The 21,327-nt window shown below is 39.7% G+C and overlaps 1 protein-coding gene across 1 annotated transcript in view; it reads right to left on the bottom strand.

Moving 5' to 3' along the window:
• csmd2 (CUB and Sushi multiple domains 2) overlaps positions 1-21,327 on the bottom strand; it is a 265,918-nt gene that overhangs the window by 182,462 nt on the left and 62,129 nt on the right. The window lies entirely within an intron of this gene.

Raw genomic sequence — 21,327 nt, forward strand, 5'->3', positions numbered from 1 at the left:
GATGAGAAGTGAGAGGCGAGGTCACAATACAAACAAAGCTTACCGTGATCTGAAGGCAATCGAAGGATGCACTGCTAATTAGGAAAAAGAGATGAAGACAGCTAACTCAAATTATGTCCCAACTAGACATACTGTATAAAAGCACATAACAGATGTATTTTTAGTATTGAAACAATCTGGGGTTTTACCATTTCTGACGTTAATCAGAATGCAGGTCCATACGCCACAGAAGATGTCTAGCGAACATTTTAGTTGCAGAAGATTCAGTAATATTTTAAATAAACAAATGGCTCTGTCCCCAAAAATGCTAACCATGCTTGCCATGGTGTTAAAAAATAATACAGTAACATACCAGGCTTTTAATGTAGATCTATTTTAATCTGTGCATTTTAAATTTCCCAGATGTTCAATTCATGTTCAGGAGGGCACCATTTACCACCTGTTGAAAACCTAACAGCACAGCTCCAACAAACTACGACTCCTGCAATATGCTAATAATATAAGATTAGACCAAGGCAGGTGGCAAACAAGAAAGGTATTTTATTACAGTAATTTATGGATATTTACAATTAATATAACTCAACACAGAGACATCACAAACATTAAAATATTATTAAAAAAATAAAATTAACGTGATTACAATGTGTATGTCCTTCACAAATTAGCAGCACAAAAGCAATGAGGCTTGATTAGATTATGCAAATGCAGGCTAAATGCTTTTGAGTAAATTTTCTTTGCATACAGCATAAAAAATCCAGCCCCTCCTGGTGCTGGAACTGAATACCAAGAGCACATATTGAAGGAGTAGAGACCCTTCACCTCTGTCACTTCAGTCTGCACTTCAGATGAATTGCGCAACAGTGTGGGCTACATTTTGGAGTGCAGAAGGACCTTGTCGCCAATCAGGGGGAACAGCAAGTACAATGATGGCAAATTGTATCTCTGGGCTTAATGTGGGAACAATCAAAGCTGATTTTGAAACTGATTCAAGTTATTAGAAAAGGACATTGTTCTGTTTCTGTTTCAGATTGTCTCCCTAGAGAAAACAAGCCAAGAAACAGACGTTTCAGATGCTCAGATCAACAAGCTACTGCAGTATCAACCAAACAAGTGACACGTGGCCAAATTGCCTCTTTCGTTCATCTTGTTTGTTACCTCCCTTATGGTCTCAGTGTTCAGTTGCACACAGCACTGTTTTAACCACATTCAACAAGAGGTATACTGCCATTCCAAAAAGTATTTTTTGCTTTTAATGGCCTTACTGTGTAAGGAATGGAAGACTGCCCTGACTTCTCCTGTTCAGAGACACCTGTCACAGTAAGAGGCTAAACAATCTGTCTGGTTTATATAACTACACACTGCATAACTAAAGACTAACCTAAAGATAGGATGTTGCATAGCAAGAAATACCTCTTCAGAATCTTCAGTTGTATGGCTTATGCTGTTCATAAAAGTAGAATTAACAACACTCTCTTAAATGCTTTTTAAATACAGCCCAAGGTTATACTCTTAATTACCTGTCACATTAAAGACCTTTATGCTTTTATTAACGTTTTGTGCCGTTTGCAATGATAACTGGATTAATGATCTGATGCACAGCTTTCAGCCTTGTGACGTGTTTGTGCCAGGCTAGACTGCTGAGGATATAAAGGACCTCCCCCTACTCCCAGAGTCTCCAGAGTCTTTTTCCCTGAGCTCTGGATGCGCAACAATGTCAGAGAAAATTTAATTTGTATTTCCAGGTTTTGTGTTACATTCAATTCAACCATAAAAGCCTAATTACTCTTCCTTGTCTGCCCACATTGCTTTGAGTCTCTTATAATAACATGCCATCCAAACTGCTGGTTTGTTGATTTTTTTCTTTCCCTCTCCTGTTATCTTAAGTGATTGGATTTATACGTCTTAGAGAGGCAGTGATATAATGAGAGATCCGGGCTAGAGGGTTGATAAGTAAGATGAACGACTATCCTACGCCTCCCTTGCTTCTGGAGATACACAAGTACCGGCAATCTCCCCTCCTCAAAAATAAGCACACTAATAAATAAATTAACTTATCTCCCCAGTATCCTTGAACTGACTGTTGAGAAAACAGCTACTCAGAAAAGAAAAGTTGCACCAGCTAACTAGACAGAATGCAGTATGCACTCCCTCTGCCTTAATGGTGCCCAGCTCTGCAGCTATGGTATACCACCGGAAGCACGCTACTAGTTTTGAAGCAGCTTACTCATTGTGCATCAGCTGCACCAAGTGCCCATCCACTGCCCACTTTTCCTGGATGATGTGCCATTCAGTAGTTCACTCCAGGTTTAATCAAGGCGGTGAGGTGAGGCTGTTTAAAGGGTTTGGGCATTTAAAGTCTATTTGGTATAACTCATCTGGCTGAAAAAATGGTAAGGTGACCCTAAGTTCAAGGCTAAAAGAACCCCAGAAGAAAGAGTCTTGCAACAGATAAGACTGCCCTGCCTATGTCTGTCCGGCATTTTCCTCTTTCATTCTGCAAAAGAGGTCCTGTCAGATCGCTGCTGTGCTATAAAATGGCCCTGCAGACATTGGAATTGAAACTTCACACCAAAGGTAGGGCTTCGAAACACAGGGCAGAACTATTTGTTAAGCTTTCTTACCATACATACAGCCACACGAGTATATCACCATTAGTTGTGACAGCACTAAAATGGAGATTGAAACAGCTCCTGTGTCTGTTAAGCAACAGGTGATATTTAAAATTCCACTGGCGGGGAGTTTTTTTTCAGTAGACTGCAGAGAATCTCTCCTGAGCAGATATATTACTCTGTGGAGTCCATCTGTCACGTGTATCCATTTTTTTATATTACATTTTTCCTGGGCCTATTGCATTTGTCACTGCGAGTCCATATTTCACTGCTCTCTGTCTGCCTGACAGACGCAATGCGGGCGTTTGACTGGCTGAAGCAGTTTCAGACGCACCCCATTCCCTGGCCACCTGCTGAAGCTGCAATGTTGGGAAACATCGTTCGTCACTGTCCCCTCGAGAACTGCCGAGGAACAACACCAACACGTGCAGCTCTTGCTTCCTGTGTGACAAGTGAGTGCAGCCATCATCAACCAGGATTTTAAATCCTCCCTCTCTGTTCTCCCTTAAGGATTCCTGGCCTAGAGAGTTCCGCGGCTACACACAATTCACAATAAACTTGGAAATCGTCCAGGGCTGCTTCTGAATCACAGTGGTCAGTGTTGGCCACAAAGCTCTGCGGGACCTTCAGTCAGATCTCTCAGTCAAATGAAGGAACACATCTGCTTACATTTTTAAAAAAGATGTCCAAACTGCATTTCATACAATCATACAGCACTCATCCTGGGCACTGTACCTGTTGATTTTTCATCCAGAAGAACACTATACTTAACTGAACCCTCTAATGAATCAATCAAGCTTTTTTTTCCATTTGATTTTGAGTTACTCATGGAATTTGATTTGAGTTACTTACAGTTCAATAATTAAAAGGCTACTACTCCCAAAATATGAGTTAAGGGTTTTTGTAACAACAGGTGTGTGTGAGCCTCCAGGCGTGGCATGGGGAACCCCGTCTGAAGAGTCACACATACAATTTATAAAAATAATAGTAATTTGACTTAAACAATTTAATGACACCATTTAGAAAAAACTCCCATATAATGCTCCTCAAGCACTACTAACCTAGCTGTACTTGTAACCTGGGCTTAGGCATCCCACAGATTTATAACCCTGTTCTTACAACACCAACATAAAAAATCTACAATCAAGACTGGGATTCCCTTGGCATGCAGAGTGATATGTGACCAAACGTATCAGAGCAGGTGAATGCTTAGATGTCCTTCAAATCCCACAGATCTCGGCAACAAATATTTGGAGATCCTCTGAACCGAAAGTGAGGTGGGAAGGGATGCTAGCCAGGTGGAGAAGAAAATGGAAACGAAGCCAGCTGGGATAATGCTGCTGCTTAATCTTATCTTCCAGTTGAAATAAATTCTTCCTGCTCATGAGGTTTAACCTATCTACTCCAAAAGGCTGAGACACATACTGCACAGCTTCCACTGCTTATGATAAATTGTCATCTGCATTTACTTATTAAGATTAATTACTTATTAATGACAATTGAAACTTCTTGTCAATACTAAAAGAAGCTGGGAAACACAAGGATGGACACAACAATAGCAGCAGTGCAGGAAGCAACAACAAAAATAACTCCATCACAACAGAAGGAACAGCAGTAATTATGATAATATCTGTAATATTAAGCCAAAATACAGCTGTGGCTTCTGACTCATGAAAAAAAATAAGGGGAAAGTTATTGTCTTTCCTTTGGTGGAGAGAGAAGATTAATCAATTATTTCCTCACATTAATCTTGATATTGTGTCCTGTCTGAGAATGAGAAATGGCTGTGACACTGATCAGGGCACATATCGTATTTCCTCTGCGATCAATATATATTCTGTCAATCTGGGTTTCAATCAATCTTCATCCTTCTTTCTGTGTTATCAGGAACCTTCATGGACATGGTATCACATCAACTCAGGTTATGCAGCAACACAAGAAACACCTGACATATCATATGTAAGAAAGAATTGGTGATTTCTTTTTTAGTCTAAGGCTTATATAAAAAGTGTGCATGAATAAAAGCACCAAGATGTTCATAACCCAGTATGAAATGTTTATTTGAAACCTGGCCATGTAACCTATATTATTCTATAATAATAAATGTGAACAATCTGGGATGCTGGCTCTCGCACACAGCTGAACTCCACAACATCCCTCCAATGACTCACTGATCTTGCAGGATTGAAACAATCCAGGTAGGACATATATCATTTATTACCCAGTGTCAGCTCTGGCAGTTGTATCTATCTTAAAATGACATGCGATGCCAATGACATGAGGAAGACAGCGATGAAATTCAGTGCATTTCAATATCATGTGCTACACGTGTACCCTCAGATGGACTCTTATTTTCACATGTGGGTTTCCTCCCACAGTTCCAAGACATGCTGGAACTGTAGGTTAAGTGGCTTTTGGGAAAATTGTCCCTGGTGTCAGTGTGCATGTTTGTGTATGTGTGTGCCCTGTGATGGACTGGCGTGCCATTCAGGGTGAAGCCTGAAATGAGCTCGTTAGTTGCTGGGACAGTCTCCGGTTCTCCCTGCAACCCTGAGTTGGATGAGGTGATTAGAAAATGGATGGATGTGTTGTTTTGTGCAGAGGAAGTCTCATTTAATATTTGAAGCTCAACTTCTTTAATGCATTCAGAACGGGAGAATGTTTCACAAGGTATCACACATCCATAAAATGCTGGAAAAGCCCATTCTATTCCCTGAGATAAAATGTAACCCCTGAAACTGTATACAATAAGGAACACAATGCTTGAAGTTATGTTTTAGGTAATGTGCATATTATAGAACATGCTATATATAAATACAAGCAGATGCTATAAATCATAGATATGAGTGCTAATTAGGTCTTTAGGCATTTCACAACACTGAGGGGTGAGGGACCATCTAAATATGTCTACACAAACGCATCTCATTGTAGAGAAATGCCAGAAGCTAATATTTATTCCTTTGTATATACATATAGTGTATAATGTGTATAAAAAACACATCTTGGCCCTCTGGTATCAAAAACAAGTATAAATCAATTAAAATTATAATATTAAGTGTAATAAATGATCATGCAAACCCTACTTATTTGCAGTAATATCTTGTTCATCCAAACATACAGTAATTAAGAGAAAAAAAATGAAAATATAGTGTTTGTTGCTTTGTGTCTGTATTTCAGTGTCATCTTTTTGAGATTTCTGTCTGTCCAGAAGCTGCAGAGATGAATTCTCTTCTGCGGTTGCTCTACTGCAGTGCTGCTGGCTGTGACAACTGGACTGGTGGATAATTTCTCTTCTCCGTCATGGAGCTGGCCTGAAACTGCCTTGGAGATCATCTCAAAATACAGAGTTTTTTTTCTCCTTGCCACAATATCATTGTTTCTCTTCCGTTCAGTGTAAGCAAAGGCAAATCAATGAAGAGGCATGAAATTCAAAATCCTTTCTACTGTGTCATGTACTGCAAAAGCACTTTTGCAATCCTGAAGTGGCTATTTGATCTTGTAATTGACTGAAAGACTGCAGCGTAATTTAGTATTTGTTTATCTGTCTAATTTCTTGAATCTACTTAACCAGTGTACTCTACTTTAAGCTCACGGGTAATTAATAGAAATTAATTTCAATTTCACTCATAACCCCTCCGGTATCATTTCTATACACCAGTGCCCAGAAGAATATAAAAAGGGTTACAGATTAAATGAGCCTTTTAGGTTTTTTAGTTAAATGCTGTATTAATAAAACAGAACAGAATGTTTAATGTGGCATTGGTACAACCAAAAAATCAATAAAATAATTACTTGTTGTTTGACAGAATCCCCATCTTTGATATGTAGCATCACATTTATTTATTCAACTGAATATTTTATCGCACATCTTTATAAAAAGAAACAAAGTCACTGTTACCCTCTTATTCTTTGGAGGTTTCACCACCCCATGTTCAACCAAGAAATCCAAGAAACTCTTCAAATTTAGACTCACCTGGCCTTAAATTCAACCCAGTCCTGATCTCTGTGCCAGCCTCACAGGGGCTTTTCTATTTTCAGTGGAGTATGTTTTTAAATCTTTTGTCCTTTTCTTCTTAAGATGATTTTGAAAAGTGGACTTTCCGAAAATTAATCTTGGGGATTCATGTTGACTCACATCTCCCTGGTCATTTGGGATGACTGGCACAATGTGTTTTGTATAATAGAAGTCCACACAGTTTTACAGTTCTCTTTCTTTTGAAATTGGAAATTGCATCTCTTATTTGACTTATCCTACAAAATAATGATGAGCTTGATATACAGTACATGATTCACTGACTCATTGAGAATTGTGCTGATTTGATTTGGGAAGTTCAAGTACTGTAGGGAGCTGCGTTAGCATGCGCAGGCTACAAGGGAACGGGTAAAGGGTTATTCTATGCTGAAAAGAAAATAGATACAACATTTCAGCTGTGGAGCCTTGTTCAGGTGGGAGAGATGTGTTTCCATAACAGGAGTTGAACACGGGCCACCTGGGAGATAACCAGGTACCCTAACCACTAGTCCATATGGAAGCATGGTCACACCTGAAAAAGGCTCCACATCCTAAACATGGTGTCGCTTTTTTTTAAGTATGGAATAAACCTTTACTTGTTGATTTGTTTTTAGTTTGATTTCTTCTAAGGTTTCTAAGATGATCTGATTTAGTGGCATCATTTTCTGTTTTGCATCATACCTCCTATTTTTAAAAAGAAAGTATACTGCTGCTAGTTTGTTAATTCTTTGGAATTACATGCCAGCTATTGAAGACTTTGTATAGTATTTCTAAATACAGCTAACAAGAAGCTATAAATGAGCAAACAGATTGTTCAAAATGGATAGCATGTCATTCAACAAAACTTGAACATGTCTGAATTCAAGAGCCCCATTTTTGTTTCCCAGTGATGTCATTATGAATTAATGCACCACTTAAAAATATAATAAAGAATGCTGAATCACTTCAGACACTTATTTTACAGCATGACTGAAAGGAGCTCTGGACAATTTTTGGTTTGTCAAGGTTTGACTACAACAGGTATGCTGAATGCATTAGTTCAACTGTATTTTTAAACTCAAGGCAGTGGCTAACCAGTGGATAGAGCCAACCTCCCTCCCCCACTCAAAAAGAGCCCTGTGCAGCTTCTGGAGCAGACTCAAGGGGACGTCAATGAACAGACACCTTCATGAGATATTTATGAACATGATCATAGCCCCCGAAATGCAATAATGTACATTTCATTGGCCTTTAGCACATCTGAAACTAAGAATGATGAAATCAGGCAGGAAATTCAGGAAGAGGCATAGAGATAATGACTCTTCTTGTAATACATCATAAACAGCCTGTCTAGGGGATAATATTTCTCCAGAGAAAAAGCCTCCACCATTATCCTGATTTCATTGAAATTTTTTTTCCTACCAGTATCTCTCTCCTCCTCTGCCTCTTTATCACTGCAGACTTGTGCTTTACTGTATTGCTGATATACACAATATGGATATTTTTTTGTTATAAAGGCTGATTTTGACTTCACACTGTGTAGTTCTGTGCAGCAGGAGCGCGATGCAGAAAAGGGAAAGGGATGCGTGCGTGTGCGTGGAGTCAGTGTGTGTGTGTGTGTGTGTGGGGGGGGGGGGATTACTGAGAGTGGCATGAATATCGAACAAGGACGGGCGCTCCGAGTCAGCAGACACTGATACGATCGCCTCTGCCTCCCTTCCCACAGGAAATGTGTTCTTCAATAAGAACATTTGGTGCGGCACTAGCTTTTAATTAAGAAGAACAGATTCAATAAGGAATGGGTGATGAATGCCTTCTGAATCTTGCTGTGTTCCTAGAAGCCACCAGAGAGATCTCTCCAAGTCCATTGCTTACAATAGAGGACCGGAACCGAACTTTGAGCAGCAATACAAGTTTATGTGTGGGTTGTGTTTGTCTTGGAGGGAACCATTCATTATCATGTTTTGTTTCATTGAGGAACCCAAGGAAGCACAGAAGTTATTCTGTCTTGAGACAGCTTTACCTTGGTACTCAGTCTTGGTTCACGTGGAGACCAAGTGCTTTCTGAAAATATATCATCAGGAATGTTCACTGGCTAAAAGAAGGAAAGCGTTGGGATGAAACCTAAAAAAAAATCACTCTTTAATTAAGATCCTGAAGGCATTGTTGTTTTTACAGCCTTGCTTTCTGGGCTGCCACGGCAACCACCATGACTACAGCAGACATCTATGGAGGTAAAAAAAAAATCTGTGTTGCAACAGGTAGATTGAGGAGGGCTTAATGTCCCCCACATTATTCACTTACACATCCAGCCTCATGGGGTACTCGGAAACACAAGGTTCTGGGCTCAATTCTCAAGTGAGACACTGCAGTTTTACCCTTCATTAATATACTTCACTCATGCTTCGGATAAAAGTATCAGCCAAAATAAATAAGTCTGGGTTTTGTTTAGGAATGGGAAAGAGGGGAGAAGCGTTCTTCAGCTGCAAGCCATGTTTCTGCGATAGTTCAGCTGGGAGATGCTATGAACTTGGTAAACAGTGTGAGCAACAACAATGTCAAACACCACGCAAACACCCTAAGGGGTATTTTTGGCTGAACTTCCTTCCATCGTTATAATGTTCAACTTAAAAATAACTATCTTCACAGTTAACAGCTGAACAGATGTTTTCACCTACAGTACCAATGCTGTTTAAGTTCTGCTCTGTATATATTAAGATCACTATGCCAACATGGTCACACAACATTAACTATATTGTACACATGTATGAGTTAATCACACTTTGATCTCAAAAGATTTATCTTAGAGAAATATCCTCTTTCTCATTGCATTATTTGCAGGAAATGAATCAACCCAGCAGATTTAACAGTAAAACACAAACCAAGGGACAGAAGTGGAAACTAAAGCAAAATATAGTGAAAACTCAAAACAGGGAGCGTTTCAAGCTACACGGCCTGGTTGTCTTTCAAGAAATGATTCTCAGATCAATTAGCTACAAGCAATCAGACAAGCTAGTTGTGCAGAGTGGCCTCCTCTCATTTGCAACCTTTATTATACTTTCAGTAAAACCCAAATCCACAATGCTTTTCTCCTAATTAATTCACTTGTGATTTCCTGGACGCTCCCAGTCCAAGCCCTCCAATCCTGGATGAAGTGTTTTCCATATTAATATTGTTATAACTGTGCCTAAACAAAAGCAACATTGTAGTCATAAAAATAAGAGGCTATATGAGGGCTCACAGCACACCCTGCCCTAATAAATCAGAGAGAGAAAGAATAAGCCAGGCTATACAACAGAAAACAACAAAAAAACAAAATTGATTAACTCCCTGGGCTGTCCAAGACTAAACAACCCGAATTCAGCACACCAGTGGCATTCAAAAGTCACTGCAAAGAAATGTGGCATACTTACAGTACCTCTGCATGTGAGTTGGTTGTGATTGAATGCTATGAAAGATGGATGATTCATCAAGCACATTAGAATATGTAACAGGCCAACTGCATTGTGTTCCATAGGGCATTGTGTCACACATACAAGCCAGATCCAGGAAAAACAGACAGGTGATATTTAACTAAACCCAATTCTTCCTAAGAGCCTCTCCTGGTATCATCTCTGGGCTACTGCAGATAAAGTCCCCCCTTCTATGTTTTTTACCTCTTCTATCCTTCCAACTGCTGACAGTTCATTTATTTTGTTCCTTCCCAACCAAGCCTCAGAAATAACTTCATGTCAGTTCAGCTTTCCTTTCTCTCAGCAACAGAGCATACAGGACGTTGCCAACAACAGCTCCATGGAACGAGCATTTTAAATCCGCCTTAGACCACAGGATACTTGGTTTTTGGATAACTAATTCACTGTGTGTCCCATGCCAAGATGTCAGAAGGAGGTAAAATCGAATTAAATCAAGTCAACATAATCGAAAATGGAATGTAAGAGTGTCACCATGTCCTCAAGCGGGAGATATTGATACAAAAGTATGGTCCTGTGAGGTTAAACAGATTCATAAAATCGGTCTTCCTTTACGGTCTCCAAACTTGATTTACCTGAGTGATGCTTTAAGCAGGGATAAGAGTAAATGACAATCACATTTTTTTTTTCTTCTTAGATAAAATGGAGTGTGTCCAAAAATACTGTGTTGTTAAGAAACTGCTGACAACCTATTACTGAAAGGCTACAAAGCACGGACTGCAGTGAATTATTTAAGAGAAACAATCTGATTCTCCCAGACCACTTAAAGTAACTAAAGGTGGAATTCTATTTTCAGAATAGCAAAAGGCAATAAAGCTGTTCAGCCATCCTCAACTAGCAAACTAGTGAACCTAAAGAGCATGGAAGTTGAAAGTCCCGAGTCTTTGCAGATTGCAAATGCAGGAGGCACCGAATCACCTGGACACAGATCTGGAATTACCTGACATATTCTGCTGTGAAGCTGCAAAGGTTAGAATTGAAAAATCATGATTCCAGTCAAACAATAATGTCACATCATGGATTTGTTTAAGGAAAAAAAAAGCTGACACTGAATGCTTTGGCACATGAGGCAATTTTTAGAAAACATTCTTTTTTTTGTTTGAAAATTGAAAAGAACATAGAACCATATTTGTACCATGGTGTCACAATATCTGTACGCACTGAAATAAATGAACTAAAAAATGCCACGACACTACCTGCCTATAACATTTTGGAATACTGAGAAATGGAGGAATGAAGGATTTTTATTTTCTCATTATGTCAGGCAAACGTGAAACACTGACCTCACCGCATGACAGAATCGTGCTGCCTGCAGCTCTGCAGCTGTCAGGGACTGCGAGAGAGGAGAGCAGCCTGATAAAACATCCGAGCAGAACTCATTTCCAGATCAGTACAAACATCTCTGTTTCCTCCAGCTCACTGAGTCAAGAGGAATTCTGGGGAGCGCTTGTGATAGATTTCCATGTGTGTTGCTGTGTTTATTTAATTTTCTAAAATCCACAGCGGTGTGTTTGCATAAGCTGCATGATTCAATTGTGTTTGATGAAAGACCTCCAAGTTCACTTCCCCCAGGTAATGTACCTAGTAATTTAAATCCCTTTGTAATGTCAGCTCAGTGCCCTGTTTTGAATAAACACAAATACAGCACGACAACAAGGGTGCAACTAGACCTTCTTGCCGCCTGTAAGTGGAAATGCTTCTGACAGCTTCCCGTCACTCAGCTCCAACCTTCATGTTGGAGTGAGGTGGGTTTAGAGACTCACAGCTGGAAACCACAGGGGAAATCAATGCTATCACAGCTCATACCCCCCACCCAGCTGAGTCTATTCACCTTGCTTTAAAACAGTTTAGAGAGGTAAGACAGCCCAGATCTTCAAATCAGGAGTATGGAGATCCTGCACACGGCCTGAAGCTTCAGCATGTGCTTTCAGGGAGTATGTTAGGAATCAGGAGGGGAATGGGATGGTGGTTGAGCTGTGAGGGAGAAGAGAATAAAAAAATGAAGTGCCGTGCTTGATGAGAAAACGCACCCCTGCCACCTAATGAGCCATGTCGTTCCTTTCCTTCGTACTTTGAGAGAGAACTGATTTGAGCTTCACCGCATAATACAGTACACACAGCAGGCGGGCCACTGTAAGTATCCTGGAACTTGGACACACTGTACCTTCAAGAGGAGGGAATGTGTGCTAGTGGAGAGGTTGAGGTGGCTGGACTCCCAGTGTGAGGTTTTCACTTGTTAGCAGTGACAGCTGATAGAAAAGCCTGACAGCTGAGAAGGAAGGACTTTTGTGGCATTTGATCGCTCTCGGAGGCCTGGAGTTGTCTTTCTTGTAGCCTCCCAATCTGTGCTGCACTTTTTGCTTCCTTCTCCTTTGCCCTGAACTGCTTTTCCACAATAAAGCTGACCATCTTGCACTTTGCCCTCCACTTGTTTGATGCCAGGAGGGAGGCGCTGAGCTCTCTGGGGATCAATACCACACTTATCTAAAACATGTTAATACATGACGAACACCAGCCGCGCACATGATTAATTGCAATTAAACAAATGACTAATGGCAATGCATTAACACTCCGACACAGTGGCTCTTCTTGGCAGCTAATGTGCAGTTCTGTACCTTCGCTGCATAAACCAGTTCCTGACTGGAAAAAACCTGAGCTGTGCAGGCTTAATGAAAGTTCACCATGGCACAGTAAAAGAATGGTAAGAGTTTGAGCACAGAGAGGAATACTGTATCTCTACAGTGGCCGTGGACAAATCACGTGCCCCTACAGAAGATCTAAATGAATGAGAAAGCTGCAATGATGCTATGCACATGTACTGCAATAATAATTCATAAGCGCTACCCTGTGCCTGTCAGAAGTTCTCTCTCACTGTTGTTAAGAACTCTAAGCCACTATCAGCAGAATGAGCTTCACATGAAAGAAACCTCCAGAAACACAAATACTCACAGTGAAGGGATATGAAACAAATTGTCCCCCTTAACACACATACCTGTACACCACTAAGAAGACACTGCACCCTTCATTATACAACTGAAAATCATCCACTTGAAGAATCATGTTCCCCTTATGCTCACTGACGCTGACATTGAAAAATCACAACATAGTACATTGGATATACTGTACAGTAAGTTGCCCAAATCACAACCAAAGTGCCATTGGACACACTGATTGTGACTAAAACAGCACTCTGCTGATATAACAGTACAGCTGTGGGTTTCCATTGCTGCTGGGAAGCAGATGAATTCCACCAGCTGGTGAAAGGGTGACAACATAAACATCCTGCACTGCTCTAACTGTGATGTTCTTAACACAAGCTTCTTCACAGGGACAGAAGCAGCAAATGAGATATGTGACAACGAGAGCATTTAGCCCTGGGGGGGAAATAGTAATTTTCTGGAAAAATTGAAATATTTGCCATTTTCCCTCATATCATTTCAGGAGAGAACTATAGTGAAACGTCAATACTTGGTGTTCATGACCATAACAGCAGTAACTTACTAACTTAGCAACATTAAGAGGTTCATATCAGCAACATTTCACCAGTGAGGAGAGAGAGGTATACCGCTAGACTGATTAGTACTTACAGCACATTCACATGAGGAAGATTCAGAACATATCACCCTAACAGTTATTTTATTATGCATGAAGGATGAATCAGCCTGCCTGGTTATGATTTGACGTTTTATACCTCTATGTTGACTGATTGGCAGAATATTTTTTGTGATAATCAGGATGATTCTCAGCTATTGGAATGGGGAATAGGGAGCAGCAGTAGTTCTTCTTCAGGTGATATCACACAGGGTACAGGTGGGAGCCCAGGCTAGCCGGGATAAAGAGATTTCAAGAGGAAACAACAGACTCTGGACTTTGTAAGAACTGTAATTCCAGGAACAAATTGAATAAAAAATCAGACAAATCAGTTCAGAACGGCACTGCAGGATCTTTCCAGTTGTGATCCTTTAGATCCTGATGTTGTATTGCATATAGTTTAGAAGGCAGCTTATCTCTTATTGTGGCTTCTGTAGGCATTGTTTAGGAGTGGAATATTTGGCAGTCTTGGGTTTTCTGGCTGGTTAGGACGTAAGGCTTCTGGAACGCCTTGTCTGTAAACTTGTAAACACAGAAATCTGTGTGTTGTATGTTTATGCTTTGTGTAGATTGTGTCAGTGCTATCATTTAACAAATACTTGTTTAACCAAGTGTGCCTAGATTATAACACTTTTCAACAAGGCTGTGCAAGAGAACAACAAATTCACATGCCACCCAGATGTCACATGAACACCTGAAGAAGGCTCCAGAGCCGAAACGTTGTGTTTCCTTTCTTCTCTTTTCAGCTGGAATAAACCCATTACTTGTTCCTTCAAATTCACATTCACAAACAACCACTCAGGTTAATCCTTACAAGTTGGGGTTTATGAATATTTACTTTATTACTGATAAATCAATTCTGTAAGTTCCTGTTTATTCTCCATTTTCATAATCCCTATTTGTACCAATAAACAAATTATTAAATGAAGCTTTTCAGTTAAGCATTTGGACAAAATACTGGGGGACCACAGTTTGGAAGTCAAGACTCATGCCTCTGAATATTAATCCATAAAACCAGCATAGCACTCTTTAGGTAATACTGGGTCTAGACTCAGATCAAATGAACATCTTTGTCATTTGACAATGTACAGTATCTTGTTACCCGAATTACAGAACAGCTAAAACACAGCTACAATCTACATGGATGTCTGTTTATATGATCATTACTCATGATGATTTATATACTGTATGTATACAGTATATGATGATGTAGATGTCATATATAGAGTGTGTTTGGACACACAATCCAGTCGCTCCGTCACCAATCCATATGACGGGGTTATATTCCGGTTCCGTCAATCACATGTGAAACACGCTGGCTTCATTCTTTGTCTCTCTTTGTTTTCCTTAGTTGAGCTGGCACTTTATCACAGGAAATCTTTGCCTCACTGACAGTGACACATCTCCACTGCAATACATCCCGGAAACCGATTGGTTTTAGTTATATGGAATTTCTCCAGTAAATAACCATGCTCGGCTGGATAAGGACAGATTGGGAGAGCAGAAAAAGCTCATTTTTTCTACTATAAATCACCTGTCAGCTATTATCAGCTGAATGCGCAGAGCGAGCCCATGAATACAACCTGGGAATGAATTCTCTCTGCTCTCTGATTTATCACTGAATTCCTATTACGACTCACCTTAGCAGACACCTCAGACTTTCACCTGGCATTTGTAACCCTTAATCAGGTGCTCTAATATATCTCACTCAGCCTAAAACACCTTCCTGCTGATATACTGATACGCTCAGCAGACTCAGAAAACAAACATGATTTAACCCACCTGCTTTACTGCACAATGCAAGCCTGCAGCTGGAAAGACTGAACGTAGTTCAATTCTGCAGGTATATTCTTAGAAATATACTCAAATTTATTGAGTTTCCTGTGACTTAAATTACAAATAAACCTACTCTGAGAGGCTGAAAGAATTTCATATGTTTAATCTCCAAAGACTACGCACGTGGACGTGATTTAAGTATTTAAAGACACTGACAAAGCCAAAGTTCTGTAGAACCGAACATGAGACACAAACTAGAGGACACACACAGACGCCAAGGGGAGGTGTGTTTAAAGCAGCCGACAAGAGACACCTTTCTCCAAAGATGGCTGTGGGAGAGTGGAACAACCTACCCAGCCAAGATATTGATATGATTACCATGATTTCAATCAAGAAATAGTTGGACGAGTTACTTGGATCAATTAGCTGCTAAATCCCTATTGGGCGAGATGGGCTGAGTGCCCACCCCCTCGTTCGAAAGTATGATTTTGTTCATGTGCTGTCTGGGATCTACGCAGGGTATGGTATGTTCGTTCTTAAATCATATAATCCAGATATACATTTTATAGTCTGATTATTTTTGATTGGCATTGTTAGTGTATAAGTATTTATTTTACACCTCATTTTACAAAAACATACAGGATACCTATACAAATACAGCACTTACTATGATGCAGAAAATCTGTATTTAATTCCAAACTATAATGTGCTCATTACATACTTTAAAAGAGAGATTGACAGAATATTTCAGACTCATATTATTGCTGGATTACTTCATAGTCCTTCTAACAATTACTACTTTTCCTACAATTTTAAATAAAGTCTAGAAACTCTTGATGAGAGAAAATAGGTCTTACAATCAGATGTCATATTGTATTAGTTTGTGTTGCATAGCAGCTAAAGCAGGTACAGTATGTAGTTCTGCTATTTCACATAGTATACAATGAAAACCTAATCCCAACACAATGCAGTCCTAATCCACATAAAATGCAATTGTAAAACAAGACCAATAAACAAAGAAAGAAGCAAAACAGTACATAAAAGTGTAAGCCTATGCACAATAACTCTAATCCAGAGGCCCTGGTGCCTGATACTGTACTGCAACAGACAGATAAAATCCTAATCTAGTGAGGACAAAAATCAGAAACAAAGAGGAGCAGAATGTGTTCTACAGCAATGCCGCAATCTCTCATAATCTCTCTAAAAACCTTGCCTCGGTAGGAGCTTGTCTCCCCCGCCTTTTGAAAGAAAGAAGAAATGAACAAAGCAAAATCGATTGTGAAAAAAATTCCCGCGCCCTTGAAGTTAGTTTCCACACCCCCCGGTGCCTGTCCTGCACTGTACCCAGCTTGCAGACTGACAGTGGTCAATTAAATTTAGTAATTAATCTATTTCATTAATGAGGGCTCTCTGCCTTGGATGTCATCACTCCCACCCCCTGAAACCAGCAATAACTGGCAGAGAAACAGCTTTTGGCATCCTTACCATCAGCTTGACAGACAATGAAACAACTCAGTTGTAAATGAGTGATGATTTCCTGATAAGTGATGATTTTTTTTCTGAGTCCGCTGCACCAAGTCACTTAGACTGGGTCTGTGAGCGAGACATAGCCTGGGCGGCCCGATTTTATTACACGTTGTATTTACTCAGTTCTCTGTCTCTGTATAGTGGAAGGATTTTTTTTTTTGCTTTGTGATAAAATAATTATATTCTGAGTCTAGATTTCCTGAGTGCAATCATCAGCAAGGCGTTTCCACTCAAGCGAATCATGCAGAAATCCAAACGCAGCCAGATGAAAAATGAGTTCAGCAGCTGCACCTTATCGCTGTACATTGCACCACTGCAACCCGCATGTCTTCCACAACAGTTTAATCCACTTCCCCACCGAGGGACCCTTATCTGAAGAGCAATGGTTTCACCTCATTCATCTCAAGCCTGGTCTCGCCTTCACTAAGACTTCCTTTCAATTATGACTTTCTTTGCTACACACCAGAAAAAAAACACCAACAATTAAGACAAAAACATTTATTCAATTAATTTTAATGATTTGTCATCTGACAGATTCACATTGCTCCAGCAATTCATGATTACATCTGTTGGAAAACAATATAGCGAAGTAACTCATTGAGGTCAGTCACTACGCTTGGTGCCATGTGCTGTTTCGTTGTGAATATATTACGAGGCAGCCATTCCATTAAGCTCCTTTGCCTCCCTATTGGATAAGCTTTAAGCCCTCTTGTCCATAAAACTGTTCTTCAAAATTAATCACTGCATTCACTTCAAATATTTAATCTCTGTTAAGAAATACAAAAAATGTTTAGCTCCTTAGAGGGTTTAAAGCCTTTAATTTTTTTACACTGTCTTTAGTTATTTATTTAGGGTATGTGCAACCTGATGTAGCTAATTAAATTGAACAGCATAAGTTATACAATACTTGGGGAACACCTCTGCGCTCTTTAATTTCCTCTAGGAATCTCATCAAAGTGGTGACTCATATCCTTTTTCAAGGAGTATTTCACAAGTCAGAGAACCTTCATATTTAATGCTCAATGGTAAATATTCAAATGCTACAGTAAGTGCTTAAATGGGCTGATGCACTGCCTTGAAAAAAAAACAGGATCCCATTATTTGAAATGTAATTAAATGATTAACTGATATGAAGAGAGAAACGTTCTCTACTAAGCTGTCAATGTCTCCCACATGGCACCCAGGAGAATTATTCCTGATGCTTCTCCTTTGAAATCCTTGGAACAGGAGCCTGCTTGTTCTTACTCCACATAGTAAAAGGTTTAGCTTTACACTGACTAGCATTCCAGGAAAACCTTGCATCTGTACAGCACCAGGTTAACAGAAAAAAGGAAAGTAAAATGAATTATTGAGCTGGAAATGTGCACCCTTTTGCTTCTAAACTTCTAAACAGTAATAGTGAGAAGAATACGAAATGTGAACAAGAATGCATCCATATACAGTAAATAAACACTGTGCCATTCCACTAAGGTTTCAAGTGCTCGTGAGGCTCTTTGAAGTCTGTTCTCCTACAAAAACAAAGCACAGGAAAGAAAAAGAAATCCAGACTACAGCCAGCATCTGTGATAAAGAGAATTCCAGCATCTATCCTGACATCGACAACATTCCAGAGCCATGTCCATGGGGTAAGACATCTCTGGTTTGGAAAAAAAAGGAAGGATAACTGATTAAACTCTTTTTAAAAAAAAAAGGAATAAGAAAAGAGCAGAGACCGGGAAGCCATACTCACTGCAAAATGCCCTGTGAAAAGACAAGACATCAACTTTACTGTACAGCAGGATTGTCTGGCAAAATGAAGTCATGTGCCCTGGCAATCAAGTGAGATTGGCTTCATGAAAAGACAAACGAATGGCTCTTTTCCCCTCTTTAAAAGAGAGCCTCCCTGGCAGACTGCTGAACCTGAAAAGGCACAGAAGAATAAGAAGTGAATTTGAGTGTGAAGCAGAAAAATTGCCCAAGCTCCGAGGGCGAATGGAATGTTCCAACACGACTAGGGTGTTTGTCAGGGGTCTGAGTGCCCGACGTGTCCTCAACAATATTCATCAATGCAAGATACAGTAAAGCACCATTGAGTTCCATGTGTTCATCCTCATTTCACTTCCTTATTTCAGCACTCTGGAAACGTAAAGGAATTTTAAAATCTGTAAAAAAGAAAACTACGGAGGAAGACTGCGAATGTACATTACATGGTTGGTTTATTCCAGCTGGAGAAAATACAAAATAATGTAGATACATGCCTTAGCTATTGAATTACCAGCAACTTTAGAGACGTAGCCTTTTGGGTATTCACCACGGAAACAGCATTGATTAACACATGAGAATATTAAATGGCCACCAAGAAAGTTTAATTTCGCCGTCTGTCCACTGGAATCACAAAGATTTTAAAACAAATTTACAAACTGACAGCAAATTGGCAATGTATCAACCATCATATGCCCTCAGAAAAATACAGACACCTTCAATTTTGTTGTCCACTTGGAGTGTATGATTGATTTCGAGACAAACATCAGAACATTATTTGTGAAACAATTTGATGCTTTTAGCAAAGAATTGCAATATTGTTTATACTGTATCGTCTGCGTGATTAACAAACCTCCTCACTCTTGTGAACACCATGCTCCACACAATGGGCGACAGAATCTTCTCACTCTGACAGAGACCAGAATCAATAAAGCAGGCAACACATTCTCTTACTGCTGTGGACATTTTGAAAATGCACTTCAATATCTGTCTTTTTACTTTTTACTAAAGCTTTTAATGTGTAATCTTTCTTGGTTTTATTGTGTTAACTGTGCTGTTTTGAGTTCTTCAATAAGCACTTATAAATAAAATGTAATTCTTATTCTTACTGAGATAATACAAGGTCATTTACAGCCATGAATGAACTACAAGGGGGAAAAATCAATAGATAGCGTATCTCCTGGTTAAATAAACAAGATTAGAAATGAACTCGACACTGGTCACCAAGGGTTCTCGTGGAGATGCTTGATAAGAATGCCTCAAGGATAATTTAATGTAAGATACATGGCACAAAAAAATTCTATGTCTTTGTAGAAACTGACAAGCAAAGAATACTGCTCAAAACCTGCACTTAACCAAACAATTTCCAGTCCACTACAACTGCGAGGTAATAGCTGACGTTTATCCCATCCTTATCTGTTTAACATGCCGAGGAATGTGAGATGCTGTCACTGCCACCTCCTTCAATTAATCACACATCCACTTGTCTCCAAGCTTTCCAGTTCCAGCAGGGAGCACAGTCTGGGGATTACACGGACAATGTGAGTAGGCGTTTTTAGCCTGCTGGCATGTTTCTGTTGAGAAACAATGGGAAACATCAAGATGAAGAGAAGCTTTTGTCTTTTTTTTCTTTGCAAACATATGTTTTTATTTTTTCCTTCCTAAAAAGTGGTGGCTGAATAGCTCTGCATTCGAACAATTCTTCTTCTGCCCAGCACAGACACACCCAAAGTGATCCTGCTCTGGTGTTGATGGATGGGTCCCACCTACCATCCCCAAATCTCAGTCTTCATACCAAACAACTCTTTGTCCAAAAAATGTTTCAAAGGTTTCTGAGCTCTTTGTAAGTGATTTGGCTTGATCTCTTACAGGCAGCTTGAATTCTGGACAAGGTCTTGTTCATGTTCTTGCTGTGGCTTGAGTCACAGATCTGAAACAGCCAATCCGCTCTTCATGCCTCCTACATCTGATTCATGCTGCTTATCCATAAGGTGCTTTTCACACTGTTCTTGCTTAAGGTGCTGCTTGTTGTCCAATCTTCTATGGCACATCTTCTCTTTTTGATCTAAGAGTTTAGAATGTGCTGTTAAATTACAGTGTATAACACTGTGATCTCTTAGCCCTCAGCAGCATTCATAAGTGTGCCTTTCACTCTCCAGCTGGCAGTGCGATTAGTATGTGTTTGCCGTGGAAATGAAGAACAAGGCACCGGTTGGTTTTCATTTCCGCATGGCATCCACACTGTCTGTAAACCACTTTAAAAACCTCATCTGAGATGACAAACTGGAGATCCATTTATACTGTATGGCAGGGCATTTACTGGAGCTATCTGAGTGAAGCACCATGCTCAATGAGACAAGAGGAGTGTATCACACCCAGTATTTCAACCAAAAACCTTCTGGTCATCAACTCTAAATCTACTATTAACTATAGCCTTACAATTCACAATCACAATTTCCTTGCTATTTCATTTGTCTAGAGCAGCACATTGTTCTACTATTAATACTAGTGTAATCTTGGTTTGAAACAAGGGGTCAGAATTTTAATTAATTCTTAATATTCTTCTAATATTTATCAGCTAATTGGTTTATATGTACAGTAAGTAAAAAAAAAACATTAAGCA

Source organism: Lepisosteus oculatus, chromosome 11, assembly GCF_040954835.1.
Source record: "Lepisosteus oculatus isolate fLepOcu1 chromosome 11, fLepOcu1.hap2, whole genome shotgun sequence".
In the NCBI taxonomy this organism is placed as follows: Eukaryota; Metazoa; Chordata; class Actinopteri; order Semionotiformes; family Lepisosteidae; genus Lepisosteus; species Lepisosteus oculatus.